The sequence below is a fragment of the Stegostoma tigrinum genome, chromosome 46 (genome assembly GCF_030684315.1).
Source record: "Stegostoma tigrinum isolate sSteTig4 chromosome 46, sSteTig4.hap1, whole genome shotgun sequence".
NCBI lineage: Eukaryota > Metazoa > Chordata > Chondrichthyes > Orectolobiformes > Stegostomatidae > Stegostoma > Stegostoma tigrinum.
Window position 1 is genome coordinate 8,311,083 of NC_081399.1, and position 13,054 is coordinate 8,324,136.

At 48.8% G+C, this 13,054-nt stretch overlaps 2 non-coding genes across 2 annotated transcripts; both read left to right on the forward strand.

The window, feature by feature from the left end:
• The first annotated feature begins 2,766 nt into the window (after positions 1–2,766).
• Positions 2,767–2,838, forward strand: trnag-ucc (transfer RNA glycine (anticodon UCC)). The gene has a single exon. It is a non-coding gene; the product is annotated as a tRNA-Gly (tRNA).
• Positions 2,839–6,384: 3,546 nt separating this feature from the next.
• Positions 6,385–6,456, forward strand: trnag-ucc (transfer RNA glycine (anticodon UCC)). The gene has a single exon. It is a non-coding gene; the product is annotated as a tRNA-Gly (tRNA).
• Positions 6,457–13,054: the final 6,598 nt, after the last annotated feature.

Consider the following 13,054-nt stretch of genomic DNA (forward strand, 5'->3'; position numbering starts at 1 on the left):
ACTGACGGAATGTCATCAGATGCACACACACTGTATTTCCATATGCTAATAATTGCCCAGCTCCCACCCTATCATAGATAATAGGAACTGCATGTGCTGGAGAATCCGAGATAACAAGGTTTAGAGCTGGATGAACACAGCAGGCCAAGCAGCAACTTTGGAGCGGCAAGGCTGACGTTCCTTCATCAGAAATGGGGGAGGCGATGGGGTCTCTGAAATAAATAGGGAGAGCGGGGGAGGAGAATAGAAGGCGGTGAGAGGAGACACTAGCTGGACAGGACACAGACAAGTCAAAGATGCAGGGATGGAGCCCGTAAAGATGAGTGTAGGTGGGGGGTTAGGGAGGAGATAGGATAGTCCCGTGGGGGCGGGTACAGTTCAAGGTAGTGGGATGAGGTTAGTAGGGAAGAAATGGGGGTGCAGCTTGATGTGGGAGGAGGGGATAGGTGAGAGGTAGAACACGTTAGGGAGTGGGGACGGGCTGAGCTGGTTTTGGGATGCTGTAGGGGGACGGGAGATATTGAAGCTGGTGAAATACACATTGATACCACTGGGCTGCAGGGTTCCCAAGCGGAATATGAGTTGTAGTTTTCTCCCCCTCCCACTCCACAGAAAACAAAGCTTAGCCAAACTCGTCCTCACCCTCAACAACTTCTCTTTCAATTCTTCCCACTTCCTACAGACAAAGGGGGTGGCCATGGGTTACCCACATGGGCTCAAGCTACGCCTGCCTCTTTGTACGTTACATGGAACAATCCCTCTTCCGTACATACACTGGCCCTAAACCCCACCTTTTCCTCCGTTACATTGATGATTGAATCGGCACCGCCTCGTGCTCCAATGAGGAGCCGAAGAGTTCATCCAGTTCATCAAAACCTCCCACACCAACCGCAAGTTTATCTGGACCATCTCTAACAGCTCTCTCACCTTCCTCAACTTCTCTGTACCCATCTCTAGCAACAACACGGAAAGTGATATCTATTTCAAGCCCACCGACTCCCACAGCTACCTGGAAAACACCTCCTCCAACCCACCTTCCTGCAAAAATGCCATCCCCATTCCCATTTCCTTTGCCTCAGCCGCATCTGCTCCCAGGATGAGGCATGGCATTCCTGTATTTCTCAGATGTGCTCATTTTTCTAGGACCACAACTTGCGCCCCCGCAGTGTTTGATAACGCCCTCGATAGTGTCTTCCACATTTACTGCAACTCATCCCCCACACCCTGTCTTCGCAATAACATTAAAAATGTATCCCCCACAACATCACGTACCACCCCGACAACCTCCGGATCCAACGCATCATTCTCCAACACCTCTGCCATCTGCAATCCGACCCCACCACTAAAGACATTTTTCCCTCCCCAACCTTGTCTGCTTTCCAGACGGACCATTCTCTCTATGGCTCCATTGTCCACTCCACACTGCCCTCCAGCCACACCACACCCAGCACTTTTCCTTCCAACTACAGGAGGAGCTACACCTCCCCCATCTCCCCGATGCCAGGCCGCAAGAAGACTTTCCACATCAAGCAGATGTTTACCTGCACATCTACCAATGTGGTATACTGCATACGCTGTTTCCGTTGTGGCCTCCTCTCCATCGGGGAAAACAAGCAGAGGCTCGGGGATTGCTTTGCACAACACCTACGCTCGGTTCGCACTAATCAACTGCACCTCCCAGTCGCGAACCATTTCAACTCCCCGTCCCATTCCTTTGACAACATGTCCATCCTGGCCCTCCTACAGTGCCACAATGTTGCTACGCGAAGGTTGCAGGAAAAGCACCTCATATTCCGCGTGGGAACCTTGCAGCCCAAAGGTATTATTGTGGACTTCACAAGCTTCAAAATCTCCCCTTCCCCCATACCGCACACCAAAACCAGCCCGGGTCGACCCCACCTCCCTAACCTGTGCTTCCTCTCATCTGTCCCCTCCTCCTACCTCAAGCCGCACCCCCATTTCCGACCGACTAGCCTCATCCAGCCGCTCTTGAACTGTCTGTCCTCCCTGGAATGACCTGTCTCCTCCCTACCTCCCCAGCTACACTCACCTTTACTGGCTCCATCCCCGCCTCTTTGACCTGTCTGTCTCTTCACCACCTATCTTCTCCTCTATCCATCTTCGATCCACCTCCCCCTCTCTCCCTATTTATTTCAGAACCCCCTTCCACTCCCCCTTTTCTGAGGAGGTGTCGACGCCCGAAACATCAGCTTTCCTGCTCCTCTGATGCTGCTTGACCTGCTGTGTTCACCCAGCTCCACACCTTGTTATTCCACCTTGTAGTAGTTGATCTGCTCATCAGCCATCTGCTGTATCTTCATCGCGACAGTGGTGTTTTTATGTGAGATATCTCAACCTCTTCAATCCTCTAAATGGTTTGAAGTACCCATACCGCACTCCGACTGAAGATTCTCCCTAACCTCTGCATCAATGAATCAGGTCGATGATCGCCTGACCGTGAATCCCCTTCGAATGCTTAATACCCGTTGTATTTACAGCAAGGAGTTGCACATACTGGAGATTGAAAAGAAAAGACAGAAATTACTGTTGAAAATCTTGAGGCCTGCAAGCTTCTGTAGGGTGAAAGTCGAGTGAAGGTTTCGAAACCAGTTATTGTTCTTCAGAACTGAAAAGTAGTGATGCTGATGGGGCCAAACCTTCAGAGTTTCACCAGCCATTTGTGATTTCTTCCAGAGCAAATGACTTTGTCATGATGATGATCTTTCTTTCATATGTTTGAGAATCAGGGGCACTATCAGCAGCAGAGCGGTGGTGGTATAGTGGTGAGCATAGCTGCCTTCCAAGCAGTTGACCCGGGTTCAATTCCTGGCCATCGCAAGCCTGTGCATTTTTAATCGGTGTTCAACAATGTGCACCCATATTAAACAAGTGGGATTTCAGCCCTCACTTTCGCTGAAGGTGAAGCGAATGTTTCATTCTATTATAAGACAGACCCACCAGATCATTCTCTGACTTTCATGGTGATCCCTTTGCATATTTTATACCAATTGTGCATTTTAAAAAAAAACATTTGACGGTTCTCGGCCCGAAACGTCAGCTTTTGTGGTCCGTAGATGCTGCTTGGCCTGCTGTGTTCATCCAGCTCCACACTTTGTTATCTTGGATTCTCCAGCATCTACAGTTGCCCTTGTCTCTGATCGCTTGGAACAGTTGCTGTTTTGCAGTCAGATAACACTTCAGTCAGTTACGTTTTCCAATGGAATTAGGTGAATCTAATATTTCGTCCCTTAGTCTGTTATTTGACAATAGTGTGCGAGTAAGGCGTGTTTTGATTCAAGCCTGGTAGCTTGATCACTCAAAAAGCAATGCCTTACACTTGACCTCAGGAACGAACAAGAAGTTGGTGTCTCGGCCAAGGTTGAGAAATGTAGGTTTGGTTCATGCCATTGTCAATTTTGGTCAAAAAATGATCTCACATTACTCAACATTGATTCCCACTCATTGGAGGAGGATACACTGACACGTTAATAAGTATTATCGTGAAGAGGAGTCATTTGGGAATGATATTCCCAAGAGGAAAAAGAGGAAAAGTCCATTCTGTTCACAGACATTTCAGCTCTCAGTGAATCCAGTGCCTGGATTGAGTGCTATTAGTCAGACTGACGGAATGTCATCAGATGCACACACACTGTATTTCCAAATGCTTAAAATTGCCCAGCTCCCACCCTATCATAGATAATAGGAACTGCAGGTGTTGGAGAATCCGAGATAACAAGATTTAGAGCTGGATGAACACAGCAGGCCAAGCAGCATCTTTGGAGCGGCAAGGCTGACGTTCCTTCATCAGAAATGGGGGAGGCGATGGGGTCTCTGAAATAAATAGGGAGAGCGGGGGAGGAGAATAGAAGGCGGTGAGAGGAGACGCTAGCTGGACAGGACACAGACAAGTCAAAGATGCAGGGATGGAGCCCGTAAAGATGAGTGTAGGTGGGGGTTAGGGAGGAGATAGGATAGTCCCGTGGGGGCGGGTACAGTTCTAGGTAGTGGGATGAGGTTAGTAGGGAAGAAATGGGGGTGCAGCTTGATGTGGGAGGAGGGGATAGGTGAGAGGTAGAACACGTTAGGGAGTGCGGACGGGCTGAGCTGGTTTTGGGATGCTGTAGGGGGACGGGAGATATTGAAGCTGGTGAAATCCACATTGATACCACTGGGCTGCAGGGTTCCCAAGCGGAATATGAGTTGTAGTTTTCTCCCCCTCCCACTCCACAGAAAACAAAGCTTAGCCAAACTCGTCCTCACCCTCAACAACTTCTCTTTCAATTCTTCCCACTTCCTACAGACAAAGCGGGTGGCCATGGGTTACCCATGTGGGCTCAAGCTATGCCTGCCTCTATGTACGTTACATGGAACAATCCCTCTTCCGTACATACACTGGCCCTAAACCCCACCTTTTCCACCGTTACATTGATGATTGAATCGGCACCGCCTCGTGCTCCCATGAGGAGCCGAAGAGTTCATCCAGTTCATCAAAACCTCCCACACCAACTTCAAGTTCACCTGGACCATCTCTAACAGCTCTCTCACCTTCCTCAACTTCTCTGTATCCATCTCGAGCAACAACATGGAAAGTGATATCTATTTCAAGCCCACCGACTCCCACAGCTACCTGGAAAACACCTCCTCCAACCCACCTTCCTGCAAAAATGCCATCCCCATTCCCATTTCCTTTGCCTCAGCCGCATCTGCTCCCAGGATGAGGCATGGCATTCCTGTATTTCTCAGATGTGCTCATTTTTCTAGGACCACCACTTGCGCCCCCGCAGTGTTTGATAACGCCCTCGATAGTGTCTTCCACATTTACTGCAACTCATCCCCCACACCCTGTCTTCGCAATAACATTAAAAATGTATCCCCCTCAACATCACGTACCACCCCGACAACCTCCGGATCCAACGCATCATTCTCCAACACCTCTGCCATCTGCAATCCGACCCCACCACTAAAGACATTTTTCCCTCCCCAACCTTGTCTGCTTCCCAGACGGACCATTCTCTCTACGGCTCCATTGTCCGCTCCACACTGCCCTCCAGCCCCACCACACCCAGCACTTTTCCTTCCAACTACAGGAGGTGCTACACCTCCCCCATCTCCCCGATGCCAGGCCGCAAGAAGACTTTCCACATCAAGCAGATGTTTGCCTGCACATCTACCAATGTGGTATACTGCATACGCTGTTTCCGTTGTGGCCTCCTCTCCATCGGGGAAAACAAGCAGAGGCTTGAGGATTGCTTTGCACAACACCTACGCTCGGATCGCACTAATCAACTGCACCTCCCAGTCGCGAACCATTTCAACTCCCCGTCCCAATCCTTTGACAACATGTCCATCCTGGCCCTCCTACAGTGCCACAATGTTGCTACGCGAAGGTTGCAGGAAAAGCACCTCATATTCCGCGTGGGAACCCTGCAGCCCAATGGTATTATTGTGGACTTCACAAGCTTCAAAATCTCCCCTTCCCCCATACCGCACACCAAAACCAGCCCGGGTCGTCCCCACCTCCCTAACCTGTCCTTCCTCTCATCTGTCCCCTCCTCCCACCTCAAGCCGCACCCCCATTTCCTACCGACTAGCCTCATCCAGCCGCCCTTGAACTGTCTGTCCTCCCTGGACTGACCTGTCTCCTCCCTACCTCCCCAACTACACTCATCTTTACTGTCTCCATCCCCGCCTATTTGACCTGTCTGTCTCTTCACCACCTATCTTCTCCTCTATCCATCTTCGATCCACCTCCCCCTCTCTCCCTATTTATTTCAGAACCCCCTTCCACTCCCCCTTTTCTGAGGAGGTGTCGACGCCCGAAACATCAGCTTTCCTGCTCCTCTGATGCTGCTTGACCTGCTGTGTTCACCCAGCTCCACACCTTTTTATTCCACCTTGTAGTAGTTGATCTGCTCATCAGCCATCTGCTGTATCTTCATTGCGACAGCGGTGTTTTTATGTGAGATATCTCAACCTCTTCAATCCTCTAAATGGTTTGAAGTACCCATACCGCACTCCGACTGAAGATTCTCCCTAACCTCTGCATCAATGAATCAGGTCGATGATCGCCTGACCATGAATCCCCTTCGAATGCTTAATGCCCGTTGTATTTACAGCAAGGAGTTGCACATACTGGAGATTGAAAAGAAAAGACAGAAATTACTGTTGAAAATCTTGAGGCCTGCAAGCTTCTGTAGGGTGAAAGTCGAGTGAAGGTTTCGAAACCAGTTATTGTTCTTCAGAACTGCGAAGTAGTGATGCTGATGGGGCCAAACCTTCAGAGTTTCGCCAGCCATTTGTGATTTCTTCCAGTGCAAATGACCTTGTCATGATGATGATCGTTCTTTCATATGTTTGAGAATCAGGGGCACTGTCAGCAGCAGAGCGGTGGTGGTATAGTGGTGAGCATAGCTGCCTTCCAAGCAGTTGACCCGGGATCAATTCCTGGCCATCGCAAGCCTGTGCATTTTTAATCGGTGTTCAACAATGTGCACCCATATTAAACGAGTGGGATTCCACACCTCACTTTCGCTGAAGGTTAAGCGAATGTTTCATTCTATTATATGACAGACCCACCAGATCATTCTCTTACTTTCATGGTGATCCCTTTGCATATTTTATACCAATTGTGCATTTTAAAAAAAAACATTTGAAGGTTCTCGGCCCGAAACGTCAGCTTTTGTGTTCCGAAGATGCTGCTTGGCCTGCTGTGTTCATCCAGCTCCACACTTTGTTATCTTGGATTCTCCAGCATCTGCAGTTGCCCTTGTCTCTGATCGCTTGGAACAGTTGCTGTTTTGCAGTCAGATAACACTTCAGTCAGTTACGTTTTCCAATGGAATTAGGTGAATCTAATATTTCGTCCCTTAGTCTGTTATTTGACAATAGTGTGCGAGTAAGGTGTGTTTTGATTCAAGCCTGGTAGCTTGATCACTCAAAAAGCAATGCCTTACACTTGACCTCAGGAACGAACAAGAAGTTGGTGTCTCGGCCAAGGTTGAGAAATGTACGTTTGGTTCATGTCATTGTCAATTTTGGTCAAAAAATGATCTCACATTACTCAACATTGATTCCCACTCATTGGAGGAGGATACACTGACACGTTAATAAGTATTATCGTGAAGAGGAGTCATTTGGGAATGATATTCCCAAGAGGAAAAAGAGGAAAAGTCCATTCTGTTCACAGACATTTCAGCTCTCAGTGAATCCAGTGCCTGGATTGAGTGCTATTAGTCAGACTGACGGAATGTCATCAGATGCACACACAGTGTATTTCCAAATGCTAAAAATTGCCCAGCTCCCACCCTATCATAGATAATAGGAACTGCAGGTGCTGGAGAATCCGAGATAACAAGGTTTAGAGCTGGATGAACACAGCAGGCCAAGCAGCATCTTTGGAGCGGCAAGGCTGACGTTCCTTCATCAGAAATGGGGGAGGCGATGGGGTCTCTGAAATAAATGCTTTAATGCAAGGAGTATCAGGAATAAAAGTGATGAACTTAGAGCATGGATCAGTACCTGGTGCTATGATGTTGTGGCTATAACAGAGACATGGGTTTCTCATGGGCAGGGATGGTTGCTGGATCTTCCAGGGTTTTGAACATTTAAAAAGAATAGGGAGGGGGGTAAAAGAGGAGCGGGTGTAGCACTACTAATCAGAGAGGGTATCACAGCTACAGAAGCTTCCATTGTCGAGGAAGATCTGCCTACCGAGTCAGTATGGGTGGAAATTAGGAACAGCAAGGGAGTAGTCACCTCGTTAGGGGTTTACTACAGGCCCCCCAATAGCAGCAGGGAGATTGAAGAAAGCATAGGTCGACAGATTTTGGAAAAGTGTGCACGCAGTAGGGTTGTTGTAATGGGTGACTTTAACTTTCCTAATATTGATTGGAACCTCCTTCGAGCAGAAGTTTTGAATGGAGCTGTTTTTGTAAGGTGTGTTCAGGAGGGTTTCCTCACGCAGTACGTTGACAGGCCGACGAGGGGAGAGGCCATTCTAGACTTGGTGCTCGGAAACGAGCCGGGGCAGGTATCAGATCTTGTGGTGGGAGAGCATTTTGGTGATAGTGACCATAACTGCCTCACATTCTACATAGCTGTGGAGAAGGAGAGGATTAGGCAAAATGGAAGGATATTTAATTGGGGAAGAGGAAACTATGATGCGATTAGACATGAGTTAGGAAGCATGGACTGGGAGCAGTTGTTCCATGGTAAGGGAACTATAGACATGTGGAGACTGTTTAAGGAACAGTTGTTGGGAGTGATGAGTAAATATGTCCCTCTGAGACAGGCAAGAAGGGGTAAGATAAAGGAACCTTGGATGACGAGAGCGGTGGAGCTTCTAGTGAAAAGGAAGAAGGTAGCTTACATAAGGTGGAGGAAGCTAGGGTCAAGTTCAGCTAGAGAGGATTACATGCAGGCAAGGAAGGAGCTCAAAAATGGTCTGAGGAGAGCCAGGAGGGGGCACAAGAAAGGCTTGGCAGAAGGAATCCGGGAAAACACAAAGGCATTTTACACTTACGTGAGGAATAAGAGAATGATCAAAGAAAGAGTAGGGCCGATCAGGGATAGCATAGGGAACTTGTGTGTGGAGCCTGAGGAGGTAGGGGAAGCCCTAAATGAGTTTTTTGCTTCTGTCTTTACGAACGAAATGAACTTTGTAGTGAATCAAACCTTTGAAGAGCAGGTGTGCATGCTGGAATGGATAGAGAGAGAGAGGAAGCTGTTGTGCTGAAAATTTTGTCAAACATTAAGATTGACAAGTCGCCAGGCCCGGATCAGATTTGTCCTCGGCTGCTTTGGGAAGCGAGAAATGCAATTGCTTCGCCGCTTGCGAAGATCTTTGCATCCTCGCTCTCCACTGGAGTCGTACCTGAGGACTTGAGAGAGGCAAATGTAATTCCTCTCTTCAAGAAAGGAAATAGGGAAATCCCCGGCAATTATAGACCGGTAAGTCTCACGTCTGTCGTCTGCAAGGTGTTAGAAAGGATTCTGAGGGATAAGATTTATGACCATCTGGAAGAGCATGGCTTGATCAAATACAGACAGCACAGCTTTGTGAGGGGTAGGTCATGCCTTACAAACCTTATCGAGTTTTTTGAGGATGTGACTAGAAAGGTTGATGAGGGTCGAGCTGTGGATGTGGTGTATATGGACTTCAGTAAGGCATTTGATAAGGTTCCCCATGGTAGGCTCATTCAGAAGGTCAGGAGGAATGGGATACAGGGGAACTTAGCTGCTTGGATACAAAATTGGCTGGCCAACAGAAGACAGCGAGTGGTAGTAGAAGGAAAATATTCTGCTTGGAAGTCAGTGGTGAGTGGGGTTCCACAGGGCTCTGTCCTTGGGCGTCTACTGTTTGTAATTTTTATTAATGACTTGGATGAGGGGATTGAAGGATGGGTCAGCAAGTTTGCAGACGACACAAAGGTCGGAGGTGTCGTTGACAGTGTAGAGGGCTGTTGTAGGCTGCAGCGGGACATTGACAGGATGCAGAGATGGGCTGAGAGGTGGCAGATGGAGTTCAACCTGGATAAATGCGAGGTGATGCATTTTGGAAGGTCGAATTTGAAAGCTGAGTACAGGATTAAGGATAGGATTCTTGGCAGCGTGGAGGAACAGAGGGATCTTGGTGTGCAGATACATAGATCCCTTAAAATGGCCACCCAAGTGGACAGGGTTGTTAAGAAAGCATATGGTGTTTTGGCTTTCATTAACAAGGGGATTGAGTTTAAGAGTCGTGAGATCTTGTTGCAGCTCTATAAAACTTTGGTTAGACCGCACTTGGAATACTGTGTCCAGTTCTGGGCGCCCTATTACAGGAAAGATGTGGATGCTTTGGAGAGGGTTCAGAGGAGGTTTACCAGGATGCTGCCTGGACTGGAGGGCTTATCTTATGAAGAGAGGTTGACTGAGCTCGGTCTCTTTTCATTGGAGAAAAGGAGCAGGAGAGGGGACCTAATTGAGGTATACAAGATAATGAGAGGCATAGATAGAGTTGATAGCCAGAGACTATTTCCCAGGGCAGAAATGGCTAGCACGAGGGGTCATAGTTTTAAGCTGGTTGGTGGAAAGTATAGAGGGGATGTCAGAGGCAGGTTCTTTACGCAGAGAGTTGTGAGAGCCTGGAATGCGTTGCCAGCAGCAGTTGTGGAAGCAAGGTCATTGGGGTCATTTAAGAGACTGCTGGACATGTATATGGTCACAGAAATTTGAGGGTGCATACATGAGGATCAATGGTCGGCACAACATTGTGGGCTGAAGGGCCTGTTCTGTGCTGTACTGTTCTATGTTCGATGTTCTATGTTCTAAATAGGGAGGGCGGGGGAGGAGAATAGAAGGCGGTGAGAGGAGAAGCTAGCTGGACAGGACACAGACAAGTCAAAGATGCAGGGATGGAGCCCGTAAAGATGAGTGTAGGTGGGGGGTTAGGGAGGAGAGAGGATAGTCCCGTGGGGGCGGGTACAGTTCAAGGTAGTGGGATGAGGTTAGTAGGGAAGAAATGGGGTTGCAGCTTGATGTGGGAGGAGGGGATAGGTGAGAGGTCGAACACGTTAGGGAGGGGGGACGGGCTGAGCTGGTTTTGGGATGCTGTAGGGGGACGGGAGATATTGAAGCTGGTGAAATCCACATTGATACCACTGGGCTGCAGGGTTCCCAAGCGGAATATGAGTTGTAGTTTTCTCCCTCTCCCACTCCACAGAAAACAAAGCTTAGCCAAACTCGTCCTCACCCTCAACAACTTCTCTTTCAATTCTTCCCACTTCCTACAGACAAAGTGGGTGGCCATGGGTTACCCACATGGGCTCAAGCTACGCCTGCCTCTTTGTACGTTACATGGAACAATCCCTCTTCCGTACATACACTGGCCCTAAACCCCACCTTTTCCTCCGTTACATTGATGACTGAATCGGCACCGCCTCGTGCTCCCATGAGGAGCCGAAGAGTTCATCCAGTTCATCAAAACCTCCCACACCAACCTCAAGTTTACCTGGACCATCTCTAACAGCTTACTCACCTTCCTCAACTTCTCTGTATCCATCTCTAGCAACAACATGGAAAGTGATATTTATTTCAAGCCCACCGACTCCCACAGCTACCTGGAAAACACCTCCTCCAACCCACCTTCCTGCAAAAATGCCATCCCCATTCCCATTTCCTTTGCCTCAGCCGCATCTGCTCCCAGGATGAGGCATGGCATTCCTGTATTTCTCAGATGTGCTCATTTTTCTAGGACCACCACTTGCGCCCCCGCAGTGTTTGATAACGCCCTCGATAGTGTCTTCCACATTTACTGCAACTCATCCCCCACACCCTGTCTTCGCAATAACATTAAAAATGTATCCCCCTCAACATCACGTACCACCCCGACAACCTCCGGATCCAACGCATCATTCTCCAACACCTCTGCCATCTGCAATCCGACCCCACCACTAAAGACATTTTTCCCTCCCCAACCTTGTCTGCTTTCCAGACGGACCATTATCTCTATGGCTCCATTGTCCGCTCCACACTGCCCTCCAGCCCCACCACACCCAGCACTTTTCCTTCCAACTACAGGAGGTGCTACACCTCCCCCATCTCCCCGATGCCAGGCCGCAAGAAGACTTTCCACATCAAGCAGATGTTTACCTGCACATCTACCAATGTGGTATACTGCATACACTGTTTCCGTTGTGGCCTCCTCTCCATCGGGGAAAACAAGCAGAGGCTTGGGGATTGCTTTGCACAACACCTACGCTCGGTTCGCACTACTCAACTGCACCTCCCAGTCGCGAACCATTTGAACTCCCCGTCCCATTCCTTTGACAACATGTCCATCCTGGCCCTCCTACAGTGCCACAATGTTGCGACGCGAAGGTTGCAGGAAAAGACCCTCATATTCCGCGTGGGAACCCTGCAGCCCAATGGTATTATTGTGGACTTCACAAGCTTCAAAATCTCCCCTTCCCCCATACCGCACACCAAAACCAGCCCGGGTCGTCCCCACCTCCCGAACCTGTCCTTCCTCTCATCTGTCCCCTCCTCCCACCTCAAGCCGCACCCCCATTTCCTACCGACTAGCCTCATCCAGTCGGCCTTGAACTGTCTGTCCTCCCTGGACTGACCTGTCTCCTCCCTACCTCCCCACCTACACTCACCTTTACTGGCTCCATCCCCGCCTATTTGACCTGTCTGTCTCTTCACCACCTATCTTCTCCTCTATCCATCTTCGATCCACCTCCCCCTCTCTCCCTATTTATTTCAGAACCCCCTTCCACTCCCCCTTTTCTGAGGAGGTGTCGACGCCCAAAACATCAGCTTTCCTGCTCCTCTGATGCTGCTTGACCTGCTGTGTTCACCCAGCTCCACACCTTGTTATTCCACCTTGTAGTAGTTGATCTGCTCATCAGCCATCTGCTGTATCTTCATTGCGACAGCGGTGTTTTTATGTGAGATATCTCAACCTCTTCAATCCTCTAAATGGTTTGAAGTACCCATACCGCACTCTGACTGAAGATTCTCCCTAACCTCTGCATCAATGAATCAGGTCGATGATCGCCTGACCGTGAATCCCCTTCGAATGCTTAATGCCCGTTGTATTTACAGCAAGGAGTTGCACATACTGGAGATTGAAAAGAAAAGACAGAAATTACTGTTGAAAATCTTGAGGCCTGCAAGCTTCTGTAGGGTGAAAGTCGAGTGAAGGTTTCGAAACCAGTTATTGTTCTTCAGAACTGTGAAGTAGTGATGCTGATGGGGCCAAACCTTCAGAGTTTCGCCAGCCATTTGTGATTTCTTCCAGTGCAAATGACCTTGTCATGATGATGATCTTTCTTTCGTATGTTTGAGAATCAGGGGCACTGTCAGCAGCAGAGCGGTGGTGGTATAGTGGTGAGCATAGCTGCCTTCCAAGCAGTTGACTCGGGTTCAATTCGTGGCCATCGCAAACCTGTGCATTTTTAATCGGTGTCCAACAATGTGCACCCATATTAAAAAATTGGGATTTCAGCCCTCACTTTCGCTGAAGGTTAAGCGAATGTTTCATTCTATTATATGACAGACCCACCAGATC